The sequence below is a fragment of the Cryptomeria japonica genome, unplaced genomic scaffold (assembly GCF_030272615.1).
Source record: "Cryptomeria japonica unplaced genomic scaffold, Sugi_1.0 HiC_scaffold_312, whole genome shotgun sequence".
Classification (NCBI taxonomy): domain Eukaryota; kingdom Viridiplantae; phylum Streptophyta; class Pinopsida; order Cupressales; family Cupressaceae; genus Cryptomeria; species Cryptomeria japonica.
In genome coordinates this window covers 80,001-100,000 of record NW_026729134.1, presented here as the reverse complement: position 1 = coordinate 100,000, position 20,000 = coordinate 80,001, and the positions used below count along the sequence as shown (strand labels likewise).

Here is a 20,000-nt window from a genome sequence, read left to right as displayed (position 1 = left end):
AGAGAATGCACCGTGCACGCGACCGAGTAAGGCCACTCAGAGACATCCATTTCCCAGGTATATGCCCCCTACGCACTTTTGGTGGCGCAACTCGCACGAACAGTCCCACCTCGACCCCGTATACAAGCTTTTTTGCCTCGAAGAGTTCGTCGGAGACGAAGAAGCAACCTTCAGTGCAACCGTAGCACTCTTTTGTGCAACCGCCCAAACAACGCCCCCTCTACCCTCTGTCGAAACACTCGGCATTGCTGCTCCCTAAGGTGAGCTTCTCCTCATAGGCAATTCCGCTCTTATCCGGTCACGTTTGTGTGCCCGAATTTCGCAAGGCAACCTCCATGGGACATGGAAAAGACTCGAGAAGAGAGCTCGCTCACGGGAGAGAGAAGCCAAGGAGACCACGAGAGTGCTGAGAGTGGGACAGCGCTGAATAGGCGGGAGAAGCCTGCGCGTATAAACGGAGATATATATCCAATTGCAACGAAGGAACGTGCCAAAGATCGAGAACAATGGCAGAAATGCTAGTAACGTGCACTTCGGGACCAACGCATCACCGGAAGACAACCGCCAAACATCGAAAGAGTCGCGATGCTCCGCAACCTACGTGCAAAGCGGTCGCACACCGGGTAAGGGAGTGAGAGCCCCAAACATAGCTGGGCGAGGCGCTCACTCCGCTCTTTAATATCTCGTTAATACCGCCAAGGAAATGGCACAAGCACACACACACAAGCATCCTCGGAAGAGGACAGTTCGAGTGACAGGTCAAATCCAAGAGTTCCGAAGACTACCTCCAGGAACAATCGGGAACAAGACCGATTACAAGTCGTCGAGTCTGTTACTGGGCGAACACGAGATGCGCACAGGAAATCGATCAGCCCTCACAATGGCCCAAGGCCAGAGATCGGACTGCTACGATTTACCCCAACAATCATCGTGCCACTCTTCGCAGAGAGGTGATAGACGCCAACGAGCCCGCGCATAGCAATCGAGGTGTAAAAAGGGCGTTGAAGGCAGGAAGCCTGGACGAAAGAGGCTACGAGGTCACCTCGAAGCGGTCTAAGAATCGGGCGCACTTGGGGCGACTACCAGTGCCAACCCCTTATCCCGCGGTGCGTCCGACACACAGAAATTTCCAAGGCGGCCAAGGAGCCTCCCCGCATAGCAATCGGGGTGTGAGGTTACGGATGCAGCATTGATAGCAATCGAGGTGGGAGGCGAAGGATGCAGAAGTGAGAGCCGAGGGATGTAGCAGAGATAGCAATCGGGGTGTGTGATGCAGAAGAGATAGCAATCGAGGTGTGCGGTGGGAAGGGCCCAGCAGCCAGAATGCATGAAGCGACGGATGAAGCAGTGATGACAACCGGGCTGTGAGGAGAGGAGGGATGCAGCCAAGAAAGCAATCAGGGCTCGAGGCAAGGGATGCATCAAGGATAGCAATCATGTTGTGAGGCGAGATTCCAAAGGCTAAACGTGAGAGGCTGCAGGGTCGACTCAGAGAGGTCTATGCATGTGAGAGGCTGAAAGCAAGGTCAACTCGGAGCGGTCTATGCATCGGGCGCGCTTGGGGCGACTACCAGTGCCAACCCCTTATCCCGCGACGCGTCCGACAAAGAGAACGTTCCAAGGCGGCAGAGGAGGTTACCAGCCGAAGGATGCAGTAGCAATAACAGGTATAGTTCCGCGGCGGCCGAGAAGACTCACCGCATAGGAATCGGGATGCGAGGCGAGGGATGCGGCGGGAAGGCCCCGACGGCTAAACGGAAGAGGCTGCAGGGCCGCCTCGGAATGGTCCAAGCATCGGACGCGATTGGGACGACTACCAGTGCCAACCCCTTATCCCGCGATGCGTCCGATACACAGATAGTTCCAAGGCGGCCGAGGAGCCTCACCGCATATCAATCGGGGTGCGAGGCGAGGGATGGGGCGGGAAGGCCCCAACGGCTAGACGGAAGAGGCTTCAGGGCCACCTCGGAATGCTCCAAGCATCGGACGCGCTTGGGGCGACTACCAGTGCCAACCCCTTATCCCGCGATGCGTCCGATACACAGATGGTTCCAAGGCGGCCGAGGAGCCTCACCGCATAGCAATCGGGGGTGCGAGGCGAGGGATGGGGCGGGAAGGCCCCAACGGCTAGACGGAAGAGGCTTCAGGGCCGCCTCGGAATGGTCCAAGCATCGGACGCGCTTGGGGCGACTACCAGTGACAACCCCTCATCCCGCGATGCGTCCGATACGAAGATGGTTCCAAGGCGGCCGAGGAGCCTCACCGCATAGCAATCGGGGTGCGAGGTGGGGGATGCGGCGAGATGGCCCCAACGGCTAGACGGAAGAGGCCACAGGGCCGCGTCGGAATAGTCCAAGCATCGGACGCGCTTGGGGCGACTACCAGTGACAACCCCTTATCCCGCGATGCGTCCGATACGAAGATAGTTCCAAGGCGGCCGAGGAGCCTCACCGCATAGCAATCCGGGTGCGAGGTGGGGGATGCGGCGAGATGGCCCCAACGGCTAGACGGAAGAGGCTGCAGGGCCGCCTCGGAATAGTCCAAGCATCGGACGCGCTTGGGGCGACTACCAGTGACAACCCCTTATCCCGCGATGCTTCCGATACGAAGACAGTTCCAAGGCGGCCGAGGAGCCTCACCGCATAGCAATGGGGGTGCGAGGTGAGGGATGCGGCGAGATGGCCCCAACGGCTAGACGGAAGAGGCCACAGGGCCGCCTCGGAATAGTCCAAGCATCGGACGCGCTTGGGGCGACTACCAGTGACAACCCCTTATCCCGCGATGCATCCGATACGAAGATAGTTCCCAGGCGGCCGAGGAGCCTCACCGCATAGCAATCGGGGTGCGAGGCGAGGGATGCGGCGAGATGGCCCCAAAGGGTAGACGGAAGAGGCTGCGGGGCCGCCTCGGAATAGTCCAAGCATCGAACGCGCTTGGGGCGACTACCACTGCCAACCCCTTATCCCGCGATGCGTCCGATACACAGATAGTTCCGAGGCGGCCGAGGAGCTGGGGGATGCGGCGAGATGGCCCCAACGGCTAGACGGAAGAGGCTGCAGGGCCGCCTCGGAATAGTCCAAGCATCGGACGCGCTTGGGGCGACTACCAGTGACAACCCCTTATCCCGCGATGCGTCCGATACACAGATAGTTCCGAGGCGGCCAAGGAGCCTCACCGCATAGCAATCGTGGTGCGAGGTGGGGGATGCAGCGAGATGGCCCCAACGGCTAGACGGAAGAGGCTGCAGGGCCGCCTCGGAATGGTCCAAGCATCGGACGCGCTTGGGGCGACTACCACTGCCAACCCCTTATCCCGCGATGCGTCCGATACACAGATAGTTCCAAGGCGGCCGAGGAGCCTCACCGAATAGCAATCGGGGTGCGAGGCGAGGGATGCGGCGAGAAAGCCCCAACGGCTAGAGGGAAGAGGCTTCAGGTCCGCCTCGGAATGGTCCAAGCATCGGACGCGCTTGGGGCGACTACCAGTGACAACCCCTTATCCCGCGACGCGTCCGATACACAGATAGTTCCAAGGCGGCCGAGGAGCCTCACCGCATAGCAATCGGGGTGCGAGGCGAGGGATGCGGCGAGAAGGACCCAACGGCTAGACGGAAGAGGCTTCAGGGCCGCCTCGGAATGGTCCAAGCATCGGACGCGCTTGGGGCGACTACCAGTGACAACCCCTTATCCCGCGACGCGTCCGATACACAGATAGTTCCAAGGCGGCCGAGGAGCCTCACCGCATAGCAATCGGGGTGCGAGGCGAGGGATGCGGCGAGAAGGACCCAACGGCTAGACGGAAGAGGCTTCAGGTCCGCCTCGGAATGGTCCAAGCATCGGACGCGCTTGGGGCGACTACCAGTGACAACCCCTTATCCCGCGACGCGTCCGATACACAGATAGTTCCAAGGCGGCCGAGGAGCCTCACCGCATAGCAATCGGGGTGCGAGGCGAGGGATGCGGCGAGAAGGACCCAACGGCTAGACGGAAGAGGCTTCAGGGCCGCCTCGGAATGGTCCAAGCATCGGACGCGCTTGGGGCGACTACCAGTGACAACCCCTTATCCCGCGATGCGTCCGATACACAGATAGTTCCAAGGCGGCCGAGGAGCCTCACCGCATAGCAATCGGGGTGCGAGGCGAGGGATGCGGCGAGAAGGACCCAACGGCTAGACGGAAGAGGCTTCAGGGCCGCCTCGGAATGGTCCAAGCATCGGACGCGCTTGGGGCGACTACCAGTGACAACCCCTTATCCCGCGACGCGTCCGATACACAGATAGTTCCAAGGCGGCCGAGGAGCCTCACCGCATAGCAATCGGGGTGCGAGGCGAGGGATGCGGCAAGAAGGACCCAACGGCTAGACGGAAGAGGCTTCAGGGCCGCCTCGGAATGGTCCAAGCATCGGACGCGCTTGGGGCGACTACCAGTGACAACCCCTTATCCCGCGACGCGTCCGATACACAGATAGTTCCAAGGCGGCCGAGGAGCCTCACCGCATAGCAATCGGGGTGCGAGGCGAGGGATGCGGCGAGAAGGACCCAACGGCTAGACGGAAGAGGCTTCAGGTCCGCCTCGGAATGGTCCAAGCATCGGACGCGCTTGGGGCGACTACCAGTGACAACCCCTTATCCCGCGACGCGTCCGATACACAGATAGTTCCAAGGCGGCCGAGGAGCCTCACCGCATAGCAATCGGGGTGCGAGGCGAGGGATGCGGCGAGAAGGACCCAACGGCTAGACGGAAGAGGCTTCAGGGCCGCCTCGGAATGGTCCAAGCATCGGACGCGCTTGGGGCGACTACCAGTGACAACCCCTTATCCCGCGACGCGTCCGATACACAGATAGTTCCAAGGCGGCCGAGGAGCCTCACCGCATAGCAATCGGGGTGCGAGGCGAGGGATGCGGCGAGAAGGACCCAACGGCTAGACGGAAGAGGCTTCAGGGCCGCCTCGGAATGGTCCAAGCATCGGACGCGCTTGGGGCGACTACCAGTGACAACCCCTTATCCCGCGATGCGTCCGATACACAGATAGTTCCAAGGCGGCCGAGGAGCCTCACCGCATAGCAATCGGGGTGCGAGGCGAGGGATGCGGCGAGAAGGACCCAACGGCTAGACGGAAGAGGCTTCAGGGCCGCCTCGGAATGGTCCAAGCATCGGACGCGCTTGGGGCGACTACCAGTGACAACCCCTTATCCCGCGACGCGTCCGATACACAGATAGTTCCAAGGCGGCCGAGGAGCCTCACCGCATAGCAATCGGGGTGCGAGGCGAGGGATGCGGCGAGAAGGACCCAACGGCTAGACGGAAGAGGCTTCAGGGCCGCCTCGGAATGGTCCAAGCATCGGACGCGCTTGGGGCGACTACCAGTGACAACCCCTTATCCCGCGACGCGTCCGATACACAGATAGTTCCAAGGCGGCCGAGGAGCCTCACCGCATAGCAATCGGGGTGCGAGGCGAGGGATGCGGCGAGAAGGACCCAACGGCTAGACGGAAGAGGCTTCAGGGCCGCCTCGGAATGGTCCAAGCATCGGACGCGCTTGGGGCGACTACCAGTGACAACCCCTTATCCCGCGACGCGTCCGATACACAGATAGTTCCAAGGCGGCCGAGGAGCCTCACCGCATAGCAATCGGGGTGCGAGGCGAGGGATGCGGCGAGAAGGACCCAACGGCTAGACGGAAGAGGCTTCAGGGCCGCCTGGGAATGGTCCATGCATCGCACGCGCTTGGGGCGACTACCAGTGACAACCCCTTATCCCGCGACGCGTCCGATACACAGATAGTTCCAAGGCGGCCGAGGAGCCTCACCGCATAGCAATCGGGGTGCGAGGCGAGGGATGCGGCGAGAAGGACCCAACGGCTAGACGGAAGAGGCTTCAGGGCCGCCTCGGAATGGTCCAAGCATCGGACGCGCTTGGGGCGACTACCAGTGACAACCCCTTATCCCGCGACGCGTCCGATACACAGATAGTTCCAAGGCGGCCGAGGAGCCTCACCGCATAGCAATCGGGGTGCGAGTCGAGGGATGCGGCGAGAAGGACCCAACGGCTAGACGGAAGAGGCTTCAGGGCCGCCTCGGAATGGTCCAAGCATCGGACGCGCTTGGGGCGACTACCAGTGACAACCCCTTATCCCGCGATGCGTCTGATACACAGATAGTTCCAAGGCGGCCGAGGAGCCTCACCGCATAGCAATCGGGGTGCGAGGCAAGGGATGCGGCGAGAAGGACCCAACGGCTAGACGGAAGAGGCTTCAGGGCCGCCTCGGAATGGTCCAAGCATCGGACGCGCTTGGGGCGACTACCGTTGCCAACCCCTTATCCCGCGATGCGTCTGATACACAGATAGTTCCGAGGCGGCCGAGGAGCCTCACCGCATAGCAATCGGGTTGCGAGGCAGATTATTGGGAAGGGAACCCCCTGGGATGCAGCTCAAGCAGTGCCCAAAGGGACTGGAATGCGGAATCACATCGAGAGACCCAAATGCTATACGAGGGCTCAAATCGAATTATCGATTTGGCCACGACATGGACGCATCGGAACGACTACCTTTGCCGAACCACTCGCAATTGCATCCATACCGAAACCAATAGACATTTCCGTTAGAGCCCTCGCATAGCATTCGGGAATCTCGCATGCCCCTCTAAATCGACCAATGCTGGCGCTCAACGAAAATCCGAGCGCTACCACCGTTCGAGCGCCAGCATTGGTCGAGTTAGAGGGGCACGGGGGAGAATGCTCCAGTCAACACCTCCCCTATATAAGTTATTTGTCCGATTCTCGCACAACCGTAGTCTGCCTCGTCGAATCAAACAACGGTCCCAGATTCCGACTTCCGTTCCGTAGAGACCCAAAAGCTAGATGGAGGCTCGCAAGAAAGAGAGTCGGCGCATAGCAATCGGGTTTCTCGAACGTTTAGGGACCGAGCTCACTTGCGGATAGGGCAAAATCCGCCAAGCAACCCAAAAGCTAGACGGGGGCTCGAATCGAATCGCCTAGGCGGCCACAACAACGACGTGTTGGATCGACTACCAGTGCCAAACCATTCAGCAAGACTAGTCTGTGTCGAGGCCGGATAGAGATTCTCAGAGAGCGCCCGTATAGCATTTAGGAGACCTGCCGCGTCCCTCACACTCGACAAATGGTGGTGCACGTTTATAAATCCGAGCGATCCCAACCCTTTCAAGCACCAACATCGGTCGAGATAGAGGGGCACGGAGGGGGCTGCGTGAGACAACACAGTCCCCTATATAAGTTATTTGTCCGATTCTCACACATCCGAAGAATGGTCATCAAATCGGACAACAGCCCAAACTTCCGACTTCCGTCCCAGAAAGCCCAAGAGCTATCTAAAACGTTCATGGCCGGAACTCGATCGCGGCTATACCAGTCCGCCAAGCAACCCAAAAGCTAGACTGGAGCTCTAGTCGAATCACCTCTGTGGCCATTGCAAGGACGTGTTGGAGCGACTACCATTGCCGAACCATTCCGCAGGTCGAGTCCATACCAAGGCCGCATAGAGATTCACGATGAGCTCCTGCATAGCAATCAGGAGACTTGCCGTGTCCATCACAATCGATAAATCCTGGTGCAAGATTTTTGCATCCGAGCGCTCCAACCAGTCGAGCACCAGCATCAATCGACATAAACGGGCACGGGGGGAGGATGCTCGAGAACACTACCTCCCCTATATAAGTTATTTGTCCGATTCTCAAGCAGCCGAAGTCTGGTCATCGAATCGGGTCAAAGACCACAACTTCCGACTTTACCCACAATGCAAGTCATCGAATCGAACATCGGCCCCCGAGTCGGACTCCATGCGTATGTCAGGTCATCGGACCCAAATTCCGCCTTCCTGCGCATGGCGGGCCATCAATATCAACTCGGTCATCGGACCCAAACTCCGCCTTTCTGCGCATGGCACGCCTTCAAATCGGTCATCGGACCCAAATTCCGCCTTCCTGTGCATGGCGGGCCATCAACATCAACTCGGTCATCGGACCCAAATTCCGCCTTTCTGCGCATGGCACGCCATCAACTCGGTCATCGGACCCAAATTCCGCCTTCCTGCGCATGGCAGGTCATCGGACACAAATTCAGACCTCGCCAATATGCCTACGTATCGAATCGGTCATCGGACCCAACTTCCGACTTCATCCATACTGTAGGGTCTTTGAGGTTGGCGCGGTGCGCTCAACCCGGGGAGTCGACCCATCGAAGCATACACCTCCCCTATATAAGCTATTTGTCCGATTCCCACACCTGTGTAGTTTGCACCTCTGACCAGGACATCGACCCCAACTTCCGAACTCGACTGCAACGACGGCACCAGCGCCTTGGTGCGCACCTTGCGACGCACAGTCCCAACATTCGCCTTCCTGCACATGGCAGGTCATCGGACCCAAATTCCGACCTCGCGAGTATGCCTACATATCGAATCGGTCATCGGACACAACTTCCGACTTCATCCATACCGTAGGGTCTTTGAGGTTGGCGCGGTGCGCTCAACCCGGGGAGTCGACCCAACGAAGCATACACCTCCCCTATATAAGCTATTTGTCCGATTCCCACACCTGTGTAGTTTGCACCTCCGATCAGGACATCGACCCCAACTTCCGAACTCGCCTGCAACGACCGAACCAGCGCCTTGGTGCGCACCTTGCAACGCACAGTGCCAACATTCGCCTTCCTGCACATGGCAGGTCATCGGACCCAAATTCCGACCTCGCGAGTATGCCTACATATCGAATCGGTCATCGGACCCAACTTCCGACTTCATCCATACCGTAGGGTCTTTGAGGTTGGCGCGGTGCGCTCAACCCGGGGAGTCGACCCAACGAAGCATACACCTCCCCTATATAAGCTATTTGTCCGATTCCCACACCTGTGTAGCTTGCACCTCCGATCAGGACATCGACCCCAACTTCCGAACTCGACTAAAAAGACCGCACCAGCACCTTGGTGTGCACCTTGCAACGCACAGTGCCAACATTCGCCTTCCTGCACATGGCAGGTCATCGGACCCAAATTCCGACCTCATGAGCATACCTACTAATCGAATCGGTCATCGGACCCAACTTCCGACTTCATCCATACCGTAGGGTCTTTGAGGTTGGCGCGGTGCGCTCAACCTGGGGAGTCGACCCATCGAAGCATACACCTCCCCTATATAAGCTATTTGTCCGATTCCGACACCTGTGTAGTTTGCACCTCCGCTCAGGACATCGACCCCAACTTCCGAACTCGCCTGCAACGACCGAACCAGCGCCTTGGTGCGCACCAAAAGTGCGCACTTTTGGAGGGCACTTTTGTGCGCTCCAAAGGTGCGCACTTTTGGAGGGCACTTTTTGGAGGGCACTTTTGTGCGCTCCAAAGGTGCGCACTTTTGGAGGGCACTTTTTGGAGGGCACTTTTCTGCGCTCCAAAGGTGCGCACTTTTGGAGGGCACTTTTTGGAGGGCACTTTTCTGCGCTCCAAAGGTGCGCACTTTTGGAGGGCACTTTTTGGAGGGCACTTTTCTGCGCTCCAAAGGTGCGCACTTTTGGAGGGCACTTTTGTGCACTCCAAAGGTGCACACTTTTGGAGGGCACTTTTTGGAGGGCACTTTTCTGCACTCCAAAGGTGCGCACTTTTGGAGGGCACTTTTTGGAGGGCACTTTTGTGCGCTCCAAAGGTGCGCACTTTTGGAGGGCACTTTTTGGAGGGCACTTTTGTGCGCTCCAAAGGTGCGCACTTTTGGAGGGCACTTTTGTGCACTCCAAAGGTGCGCACTTTTGGAGGGCACTTTTCCTGCGCTCCAAAGGTGCACACCTAGGTGAGCACCTTCGACCACACCTTGTAGCACACCAAACTCTGACTTTCGACTTCATCCGCAATGCAGGGTCTTTGAGGTTGGCGCAATGCGCACAACCAGGGGAGTCGACCCATCAAACCCAACACCTCCCCTATATAAGCTATTTGTCTGATTCTCATACATGCGTAGCCTGCAGGAGCAATTAGGACATCGACCCCAACTTTCGGCTTCTAAACGAAAACAAGGTCTTTGAGGTTGGTGTAATGCGAACAACTAGGGGAGTCAACCCATCAAACCCAACACCTCCCCTATATAAGCTATTTGTCTGATTCTCATACATGTGTAGTCTACAGGAGCAATTAGGACATCGACCCCAACTTTTGACTTCTTAACGAAAACAAGGTCTTTGAGGTTGACGTAATGCGCACAACCAGGGGAGTCGACCCATCAAACCCAACACCTCCCCTATATAAGCTATTTGTCCGATTCTCATACATGTGTAGCCTACAGGAGCCATTAGGACATTGACCCCAACTTTTGACTTCTTAACGAAAACAAGGTCTTTGAGGTTGGCGTAATGCGCACAACCAAGGGAGTTGACCCATCAAACCCAACACCTCCCCTATATAAGCTATTTGTCTGATTCTCATACATGTGTAGCCTGCAACAACGATTAGGACATCCACCCCAACTTCTGAATTCGTCTGCGTTGACCGCACCAAAGGTGCACGCCTTGGTGCTCACCAAAATCCGACTTCCGACTTCTTCTGCTATGCGGGGTCTTTGAGGTTGGCGCAGTGCGCACAACCAGGGGAGTCAACCCACCGAATGCAACACCTCCCCTATATAAGCTATTTGTCTGATTCTCATACATGCGTAGACTGCAGCAATGATTAGGACATCCACCCCAACTTTTGACTTCTTAAACAAGACAGGGTCTTTGAAGTTGGTGCAGTGCACACAACCAGGGGAGTCGACCCATCAAACGCAACACCTCCCCTATATAAAGCTATTTGTCCGATTCTCATACGTGTAGTCTGCAGCAGCGATTAGGACATCGACCCCAACTTCCGAATTCGTTTGCATTGACCGCACCAAAGGTGCACGCCTTGGTGTGCACCTTGGAGTGCACTTTGGTGCTCACCTCGGTGCACACTTTGGTGTGCACCTCGGTGTGCACCAAAGGTGCGCACCTTGGAGCGCACCAAAGGTGTACACTTTGGAGCGCACCACATAGGGTCTTTGAGAGGTTGGCGCAGTGCGCACACCAAGGTGGGTGTTGAGGTGCGTGCCGAGGTGGGTGGGTGCTAGGGTGCGCTCCATGGTGGGTGCCAGGGTGGGTGCGTGCTAGGGTGGATTCCAAAGAGGGTCATAGGGTGGGTGCCAAGGTGGGTTGGTGATATAGTGGGTTCAAAGGTGGGTACTAGGGTGGGTTCCAAGGTGGGTCACAAGTTGGGTGCCAGGATGCGTGGGTGTTAGGTTGGGTGCCAAGGTGGGCTCCTGCGTGGGTGGGTGCTAGGGTGGGTTTCAAGGTGGACGCGAGGGCGGGTGCCAAGGTGGGTAACAAGTTGGGTGTTAGGATGGGTGAGTGCTAGAGTGGGTGCCAAGGTGGGTGGGTGCTAAGGTGGATGCCAAGGTGGTTCACAGGGTGGGTGGGTTCTAGGGTGAGTTCCAAGGTGGGTCACAGGTTTAGTGCTAGGGTGCGTGTCAAGGCGGGTGTCGAGGTGCCTGGGTGCTAGGGTGTGGATGCCAATGTGGGTCATAGGGTGGGTACTAGGGTGGGCTGCAATGTGGGTGCCAAGGTGGGTAACATGCTCGGTTGGTTCTAAATTGGGTGTCAGGGTGGGTGTGCACCCACCTTGCCCGAGGTGGGTGCCAAGGTGCCAGTGTGGGTGGGTGCTAAGGTGGATGCCAAGGTGGGTGAGAAGGTGGGTGATAGGTTGAGTGGTAGGATGGGTGGGTGCCAAGATGGGTCACAGGGTGGGTGCAAGGGTGGGTAGGTGCTAGGGTTGGTGTCAGGGTGGGTGGGTGCTAGGTTGGGTTCCAAGGTGGGTGCGAGGGTGAGTGTCAAGGTGGGTCACAGGTTAGGTGCTAGGATGGGTGAGTGCTAGGGTGCAAAGGTGCCAGGGTGGGTGCTAGGATGGGTCGATGCTAGGGTGAGTGGCAAGGTGGGTCCACAAGTGTCAAGGTGGGTGCCGAGGTGGGTGCCAACTTGGGTTCCAAGGTGGGTGCCAAGTGGGCGACTGCTATGGTGGATGCCAAGGTGGGTCACGGGGTGGGTGCCAAGTTGCTAGGTTGTGTTCCAAGGTGGGTGCCAACGTGGCTGCTAGGGTGCGTGGGTTAAAGGGTGTGTCACAACGTGGGTGCCAGGATGGGTGCGCACCCACACTGGCCAAGACGGGTGCAAGGTTGGGTTCCAAGCCCGGTCACAGGCTGGGTGCTAGGATGGGTGGGTGCCAAGGTGGGCACCAGGGTGGGTGCACCCACCCTGGCCAAGGTGGGTCACGGGGTGGGTCCTAGGGTGGGTAACAGGGTGGGTACTAAGGTGCGTGCCAAGGTGGGTCATGGGGTGGGTGCCAAGGTGGGCACCAGGGTGGGTGTGCACCAACCCTAGCCAGGGTAGGTCACGGGGTGGTTGTCGGGGTGGGCGTCAAGGAGCCAAGGTGGGTGGCAAGTAGCCAAGTTGCGTGCCAAGGTGGGTGTCGGGGTGGGTGCCAAGGATCCAAGGTGGGTGCCAAGGAACCAAGGTGGGTGTCTGGGTGGGTGCCGAGGTGGGAGCCAGGGTGGGTCCCAAGGTGAGTGCAAAGGTGGGTGCCAGGGTCAAGGTGAGTGCCAATGTGGGTTCCAAGGTGCCAGGGTCAGGGTGAGTGCCAATGTGGGTTCAAAGGTGCTAAGTTGGGTGCGAGGTTGGGTGCGAGGGTGGGTGGGTGCCAAGGTGTGCTAGGTGGAAGCCCGGGTGGGTCGGCATCCCATGGGTGTCGAGTTGGGTGCCTGATGGGTGCTTCTTGTCAAGTTTTAGTCGTCGGGACTCATTTCGAGCCTTAGAGGTCGTTTCTTGTCCGGTTGCCCTGTCTTCGACCTGGGAACCCAATTTTGGTCCTCGGGTCCCATTTTTTTTTGTCTCGCATCCCACTTTTGGCCTGTGGCCTTTTCGGGGTCGATTCTCGTTTTGGGCATCAGAGCATGTTTCTTCTCCTAAAACCCAATATTTGTTTATTAAGTCTCGGAACACATTTTTGTTCTCGTGGACCCATCATGGGTCTTGGAACGCATTTGTGGTCCTTGGGTCCCATTTTGCATCCCGAAACTTGTGTTTTGGTGCTTGATCCCTATTTTGGGTGCCCACCTTGCACCAAGTGCGCACCCGGGGCAAACCGAGCGCCTTGGTGCACCGGGGCAAGATCGAGCGTGCACCCGAGGCGCCCCGAACATGCACCAAGGTGCACTCGGCCCACATGTGAGCGCAGGTCGTTGCGCCCGAGGTGGTGTGTGGGCACCGCGTTGCAGACGGGACACTGCACGCACACGACGCCCCGTCCAGGTGCACGCACGTAGGCCGGGCCGGGTGCACACCCGACGCCCTAGCAAGGTGCGCGCACCCGGGCAGGGCTCACACTTGGCGAACGGGGCGCACTTCGCGAGGGAGGGTGTGCACCTCGACGGGGGTGGGTGGCCGGGGTGGATTCGCACGTGGGTCGCGGTTTGCTAAGTACACACTGCGACAAGCTCATAACGGGTGCGATCATACCAGCGTTAGTGCACCGGATCCCATCAGAACTCCGCAGTTAAGCGCGCTTGGGCCGGAGTAGTACTGGGATGGGTGACCTCCCGGGAAGTCCCGGTGTTGCACCCTTTCTTAGTTTTTCGCCGGGCGTCGCAATGCTATTTGAATAAACCTTTTGCCCGTTTGCGTTCTCGTCGGGGCCGGGCCGGGCCGGGGTGCGCTGCCCGCACTACCGCGCGCGCGGGGGGCGACACCGAGCGCGCACCCGAGGCGCCCCGAGCACACAGGCCACGGTGCAACCCGGGCGTTGTGCGCGCACCCCGGTGCGCCCGAGGTGCTGCGCGCGCACCCAGGTGAAATCGGTGTGCACCTCGGCCAGTGCGCGCTCGGTCGAGTCGCGCACGTTGGCCAAGGTGCACGGTGATGTTTCTTACTCTAAGGTTCCGCACCAGACGCCCGGGACAGGTGAGCGAAGCTGGGCGGGGCCGGGTGCGCGGCCGGGGCAGGTGCACGCAGCTGGAGAGAGCTTTGGAGCACACCAGAGGTGCGCACCTTGGAGCACACTTCGGAGCGCACCAATGATGCGCTCCATTCAAAAGTTTCCTGAAAAGGCAAAAAAAGTTGAGATTATAGAATTTCCCACTTGAGAGATTGTAAAAAAAAAAAATTTAAAATGAAGGAAACGCGGGTGCCAAGGTGTGCGCGCCCGGGTGCGCAGCCCAGCCAAGGTGTGCGCACCAAGGCGCCCACCCTGGCGAAGGTGCACGCAAGGTGCGCACCCGAGGCAAACCGGACAATTAACCCAACTTTCGACTTCGCGCGCACCTGCGCACCTTGGAGCGCACTTCGGAGCGCTCCTTGGTGCGCACCAATCTTGGGCACCTCGGAGTGCACCATGGCGCCCACCAAGGTGCGCACCCGGGGCAAACCGAGCTCCGACTTCGTGCGCACCTTGGAGCGCACGAAAGGTGCGCACCATGGCGCCCACCAAGGTGCGCAGCCCAGCCAAGGCGTGCGCATCAAGGTGCGCACCCTGGCGAAGGTGCGCACCCGGGGCAAACCGAGCTCCGACTTCGTGCGCACCTTGGAGCGCACAAAGGGTGCGCAACCCAGCCAAGGTGTGCGCACCCCGGGCAAACCGAGCTCCGAATCGTGCGCACCTTGGAGCACACTTCGGAGCCCTCCTTGGTGCGCACCGATGTTGCGCACCTCGGAGCGCACCCGGGGAAAACAATGCAATTAACCCGACTTTCGACTTCGTGGGCACCTCGGAGCGCTCTCGGGTTCGCACCTCGGAGCACACCGAGGTGCGCACCTTTGATGCGCTGCCTTCACCAATTTCCAGAAAAGGCAAGAAAACATTGAGAAGGTGTGCGCACCGAGGTGCCCACCCTGGCGAAGGTGCACGCGAGGTGCGCACCCGGGGCAAACCGGGCTCCGACTTCGTGCACGCCATGCTGCGCACCTTGGAGGGCCATGGTGCGCACCTTGGAGCACACTTCGGAGCGCTCAATGGTGCCCAACCCAGCCAAGGTGCCCACCGCGGCGAAGGTGCACGCGAGGTGCGCACCCGGGGCAAACCGGGCTCCGACTTCGTGCACGCCGCACCTTGGAGCACACTTCGGAGCGCTCCTTGGTGCGCACCAGGGCGCGCAACCCAGCCGAGGTGCCCACCCCGGCGAAGGTGCACGCGGGGTGCGCACCCGGGGCAAACCGGGCTCCGACTTCGTGCACGCCATGGTGCCCACCGCGGCGAAGGTGCACGCGAGGTGCGCACCCGGGGCAAACCGGGCTCCGACTTCGTGCACGCCGCACCTTGGAGCACACTTCGGAGCGCTCCTTGGTGCGCACCAGGGCGCGCAACCCAGCCGAGGTGCCCACCCCGGCGAAGGTGCACGCGAGGTGCGCACCCGGGGCAAACCGGGCTCCGACTTCGTGCACGCCATGGTGCCCACCGCGGCGAAGGTGCACGCGAGGTGCGCACCCGGGGCAAACCGGGCTCCGACTTCGTGCACGCCGCACCTTGGAGCACACTTCGGAGCGCTCCTTGGTGCGCACCATGGTGCCCACCAGGGCGCGCAACCCCGCCGAAGGTGCACGCGAGGTGCGCACCCGGGGCAAACCGGGCTCCGACTTCGTGCACGCCGCACCTTGGAGCACACTTCGGAGCGCTCCTTGGTGCGCACCAGGGCGCGCAACCCCGCCGAAGGTGCACGCGAGGTGCGCACCCGGGGCAAACCGGGCTCCGACTTCGTGCACGCCATGGTGCGCACCAGGGTGCCCACCGCGGCGAAGGTGCGCACCCGGGGCAAACCGGGCTCCGACTTCGTGCACGCCGCACCTTGGAGCACACTTCGGAGCGCTCCTTGGTGCGCACCAGGGCGCGCAACCCAGCCGAGGTGCCCACCCCGGCGAAGGTGCACGCGAGGTGCGCACCCGGGGCAAACCGGGCTCCGACTTCGTGCACGCCATGGTGCCCACCGCGGCGAAGGTGCGCACCCGGGGCAAACCGGGCTAGGACTTCGTGCACGCCGCACCTTGGAGCACACTTCGGAGCGCTCCTTGGTGCGCACCATGGTGCCCACCAGGCCGCGCAACCCAGCCAAGGTGTGCGCACCAAGGTGCACGCGAGGTGCGCACCCGGGGCAAACCGGGGTCCGGCTTCGTGCACGCCGCACCTTGGAGCACACATCGGGGCGCTCCCGGGTTCGCACCGGCGTTGCGCACCGTGGTGGGCACCTCGGAGCGCACCGTGGTGGGCACCTCGGAGCACACCAAGGTGGGCAGCGAGGTGCGCACCTTTGATGCGATGCCTTCACTAATTTCCATAAAAGGCAAAAAAAAACGAGATTTTAAAATTTCCGTTTTGAAAGATAGTGAGAAAAAGGGAATGCTGGTGCCATCTTGAGCCCGCCCTGGTGCGCAGCCCAGCCAAGGTGTGCGCACCAAGGTGCCCACCCTGGCGAAGGTGCGCGCCCGGGCAATTAACCCAACTTCCAACTTCGCGCGCGCCAGGGTGGGAGCGCACCCAACAACCGGGCCTGGGAAGAGCCAATGCGAGAAACCCCACCAAACGCTCTGACAAAAAAAGAGGGGGCGCTCCAGTAACCCCGCTTCGGAGCGCACCCTGGGCAAACCCAGCCAGGGTGCCCACCCCGGCCAAGGTGCAGGCGAGGTGCGCACCCGGGGCAAACCGGGCTCCGACAACGTGCACGCCGCACCTTGGAGCACACTTCGTAGCGCTCCCGGGTGCGCACCTCAGAGCACACCAAGGTGGGCAGCGAGGTGCGCACCTTTGATGCGCTGCCTTCACTAATTTCCAGAAAAGGCAAAAAAAAGAGGAGATTTTAAAATTTCCGTTTTGAAAGATAGTGAAAAAAACGGAACGCGGGTGCCATCTTGAGCCCGCCCTGGTGCACAGCCCAGGTAAGGTGCCCACCCTGGCAAAGGTGCGCACCCGGGCAATTAACCCTACTTCCGACTTCGTGCGCGCCAGGGTGGCAACCGGGCCTGGGAAGAGCCAATGCGAGAAACCCCACCAAACGCTCCGACAAAAAAAGAGGCGGCGCTCCAATAACCCCGCTTCGGAGCGCAGCCGGGGCAAACCCAGCCAAGGTGCCCACCCCGACGAAGGTGCACGCGAGGTGCGCACCCGGGGCAAACCGGGCTCCGACAACGTGCACGCAGCACCTTGGAGCACACTTCGAAGCACTCCCGGGTGCCCACCGGCGTTGCGCACCGTGGTGGGCAGCGAGGTGCGCACCTTTGATGCGCTGCCTTCACTAATTTCCAGAAAAGGCAAAAAAAAATGAGATTTTAAAATTTCCGTTTTGAAAGATAGTGAAAAAAACGGAACGCGGGTGCCATCTTGAGCCCGCCCTGGTGCGCAGCCCAGGCAAGGCATGCGCACCAAGGTGCCCACCCGCGGTGCACGCCCGGGGCAAACCGGGCTCCGACTTCGTGCAGGCCGCACCTTGGAGCACACTTCGGAGCGCTCCTTGGTGCGCACCATGGTGCCCACCAGGGCGCACCCGGGGCAAACCGGGCTCCGACTTCGTGCACGCCGCACCTTGGAGCACACATCGGAGCGCTCCCAGGTTCGCACCAGCGTTGCGCACCTTTGATGCGCTGCCTTCACTAATTTCCAGAAAAGGCAAAAAAAAACGATATTTTAAAATTTCCGTTCTGAAAGATAGTGAAAAAAACGGAACGCGGGTGCCATCTTGAGCCCTTCCTGGTGCGCAGCCCAGGCAAGTTGTGCGCACCAAGGTGCCCACCCTGGCGGAGGTGCGCGCCCGGGGCAAACCGGGCTCCGACTTCGTGCACTGCATGGTGCCCACCAAGGCGCGCAACCCAGCCAAGGTGCCCACCGCAGCGAAGGTGCACGCGAGGTGCGCACCCGAGGTGCACACCCGGGGCAAACCGAGCTCCGACTTCGTGCACGCCGCACCTTGGAGCACACTTCAGAGCGCTCCTTGGTGCGCACCAGGGCGCGCAACCCAGCCAAGGTGCTCACCCCGGCGAAGGTGCACGCGAGGTGCGCACCCGGGGCAAGCCGGGCTCGGACTTCGTGCACGCCGCACCTTGGAGCACACATCGGAGCGCTCCCGGGTTCGCACCAGCATTGCGCACCTTTGATGCGCTGCCTTCACTAATTTCCAGAAAAGGCAAAAAAAAAAAAAATACGAGATTTTAAAATTTCCGTTTTGAAAGATAGTGAAAAAAACGGAACGCGGGTGCCATCTTGAGCCCGCCCTGGTGTGCAGCCCAGGCAAGTTGTGCGCACCAAGGCACCCACCCTGGCCAAGGTGGGTCACGGGGTGGGTCCTAGGGTGGGTAACGGGGTGGGTACTAAGGTGCGTGCCAAGGTGGGTCATGGGGTGGGTGCCAAGGTGGGCACCAGGGTGGGTGTGCACCAACCCTAGCCAGGGTAGGTCACGGGGTGGTTGTCGGGGTGGGCGTCAAGGAGCCAAGGTGGGTGGCAAGTAGCCAAGTTGCGTGCCAAGGTGGGTGTCGGGGTGGGTGCCAAGGATCCAAGGTGGGTGCCAAGGAACCAAGGTGGGTGTCTGGGTGGGTGCCGAGGTGGGAGCCAGGGTGGGTCCCAAGGTGAGTGCAAAGGTGGGTGCCAGGGTCAAGGTGAGTGCCAATGTGGGTTCCAAGGTGCCAGGGTCAGGGTGAGTGCCAATGTGGGTTCAAAGGTGCTAAGTTGGGTGCGAGGTTGGGTGCGAGGGTGGGTGGGTGCCAAGGTGTGCTAGGTGGAAGCCCGGGTGGGTCGGCATCCCATGGGTGTCGAGTTGGGTGCCTGATGGGTGCTTCTTGTCAAGTTTTAGTCGTCGGGACTCATTTCGAGCCTTAGAGGTCGTTTCTTGTCCGGTTGCCCTGTCTTCGACCTGGGAACCCAATTTTGGTCCTCGGGTCCCATTTTTTTTTGTCTCGCATCCCACTTTTGGCCTGTGGCCTTTTCGGGGTCGATTCTCGTTTTGGGCATCAGAGCATGTTTCTTCTCCTAAAACCCAATATTTGTTTATTAAGTCTCGGAACACATTTTTGTTCTCGTGGACCCATCATGGGTCTTGGAACGCATTTGTGGTCCTTGGGTCCCATTTTGCATCCCGAAACTTGTGTTTTGGTGCTTGATCCCTATTTTGGGTGCCCACCTTGCACCAAGTGCGCACCCGGGGCAAACCGAGCGCCTTGGTGCACCGGGGCAAGATCGAGCGTGCACCCGAGGCGCCCCGAACATGCACCAAGGTGCACTCGGCCCACATGTGAGCGCAGGTCGTTGCGCCCGAGGTGGTGTGTGGGCACCGCGTTGCAGACGGGACACTGCACGCACACGACGCCCCGTCCAGGTGCACGCACGTAGGCCGGGCCGGGTGCACACCCGACGCCCTAGCAAGGTGCGCGCACCCGGGCAGGGCTCACACTTGGCGAACGGGGCGCACTTCGCGAGGGAGGGTGTGCACCTCGACGGGGGTGGGTGGCCGGGGTGGATTCGCACGTGGGTCGCGGTTTGCTAAGTACACACTGCGACAAGCTCATAACGGGTGCGATCATACCAGCGTTAGTGCACCGGATCCCATCAGAACTCCGCAGTTAAGCGCGCTTGGGCCGGAGTAGTACTGGGATGGGTGACCTCCCGGGAAGTCCCGGTGTTGCACCCTTTTTTAGTTTTTCGCCGGGCGTCGCAATGCTATTTGAATAAACCTTTTGCCCGTTTGCGTTCTCGTCGGGGCCGGGCCGGGCCGGGGTGCGCTGCCCGCACTACCGCGCGCGCGGGGGGCGACACCGAGCGCGCACCCGAGGCGCCCCGAGCACACAGGCCACGGTGCAACCCGGGCGTTGTGCGCGCACCCCGGTGCGCCCGAGGTGCTGCGCGCGCACCCAGGTGAAATCGGTGTGCACCTCGGCCAGTGCGCGCTCGGTCGAGTCGCGCACGTTGGCCAAGGTGCACGGTGATGTTTCTTACTCTAAGGTTCCGCACCA

The 20,000-nt window shown here is 60.1% G+C and overlaps 2 non-coding genes across 2 annotated transcripts; both read left to right on the top strand.

Annotated features, from left to right (window-relative positions):
* Nucleotides 1-13,524: 13,524 nt before the first annotated feature.
* Nucleotides 13,525-13,643, top strand: LOC131870299 (5S ribosomal RNA). The gene has a single exon (XR_009368622.1). It is a non-coding gene; the product is annotated as a 5S ribosomal RNA (ribosomal RNA).
* Nucleotides 13,644-19,559: 5,916 nt separating this feature from the next.
* Nucleotides 19,560-19,678, top strand: LOC131870298 (5S ribosomal RNA). The gene has a single exon (XR_009368621.1). It is a non-coding gene; the product is annotated as a 5S ribosomal RNA (ribosomal RNA).
* The last annotated feature ends 322 nt before the right edge of the window (nucleotides 19,679-20,000 follow it).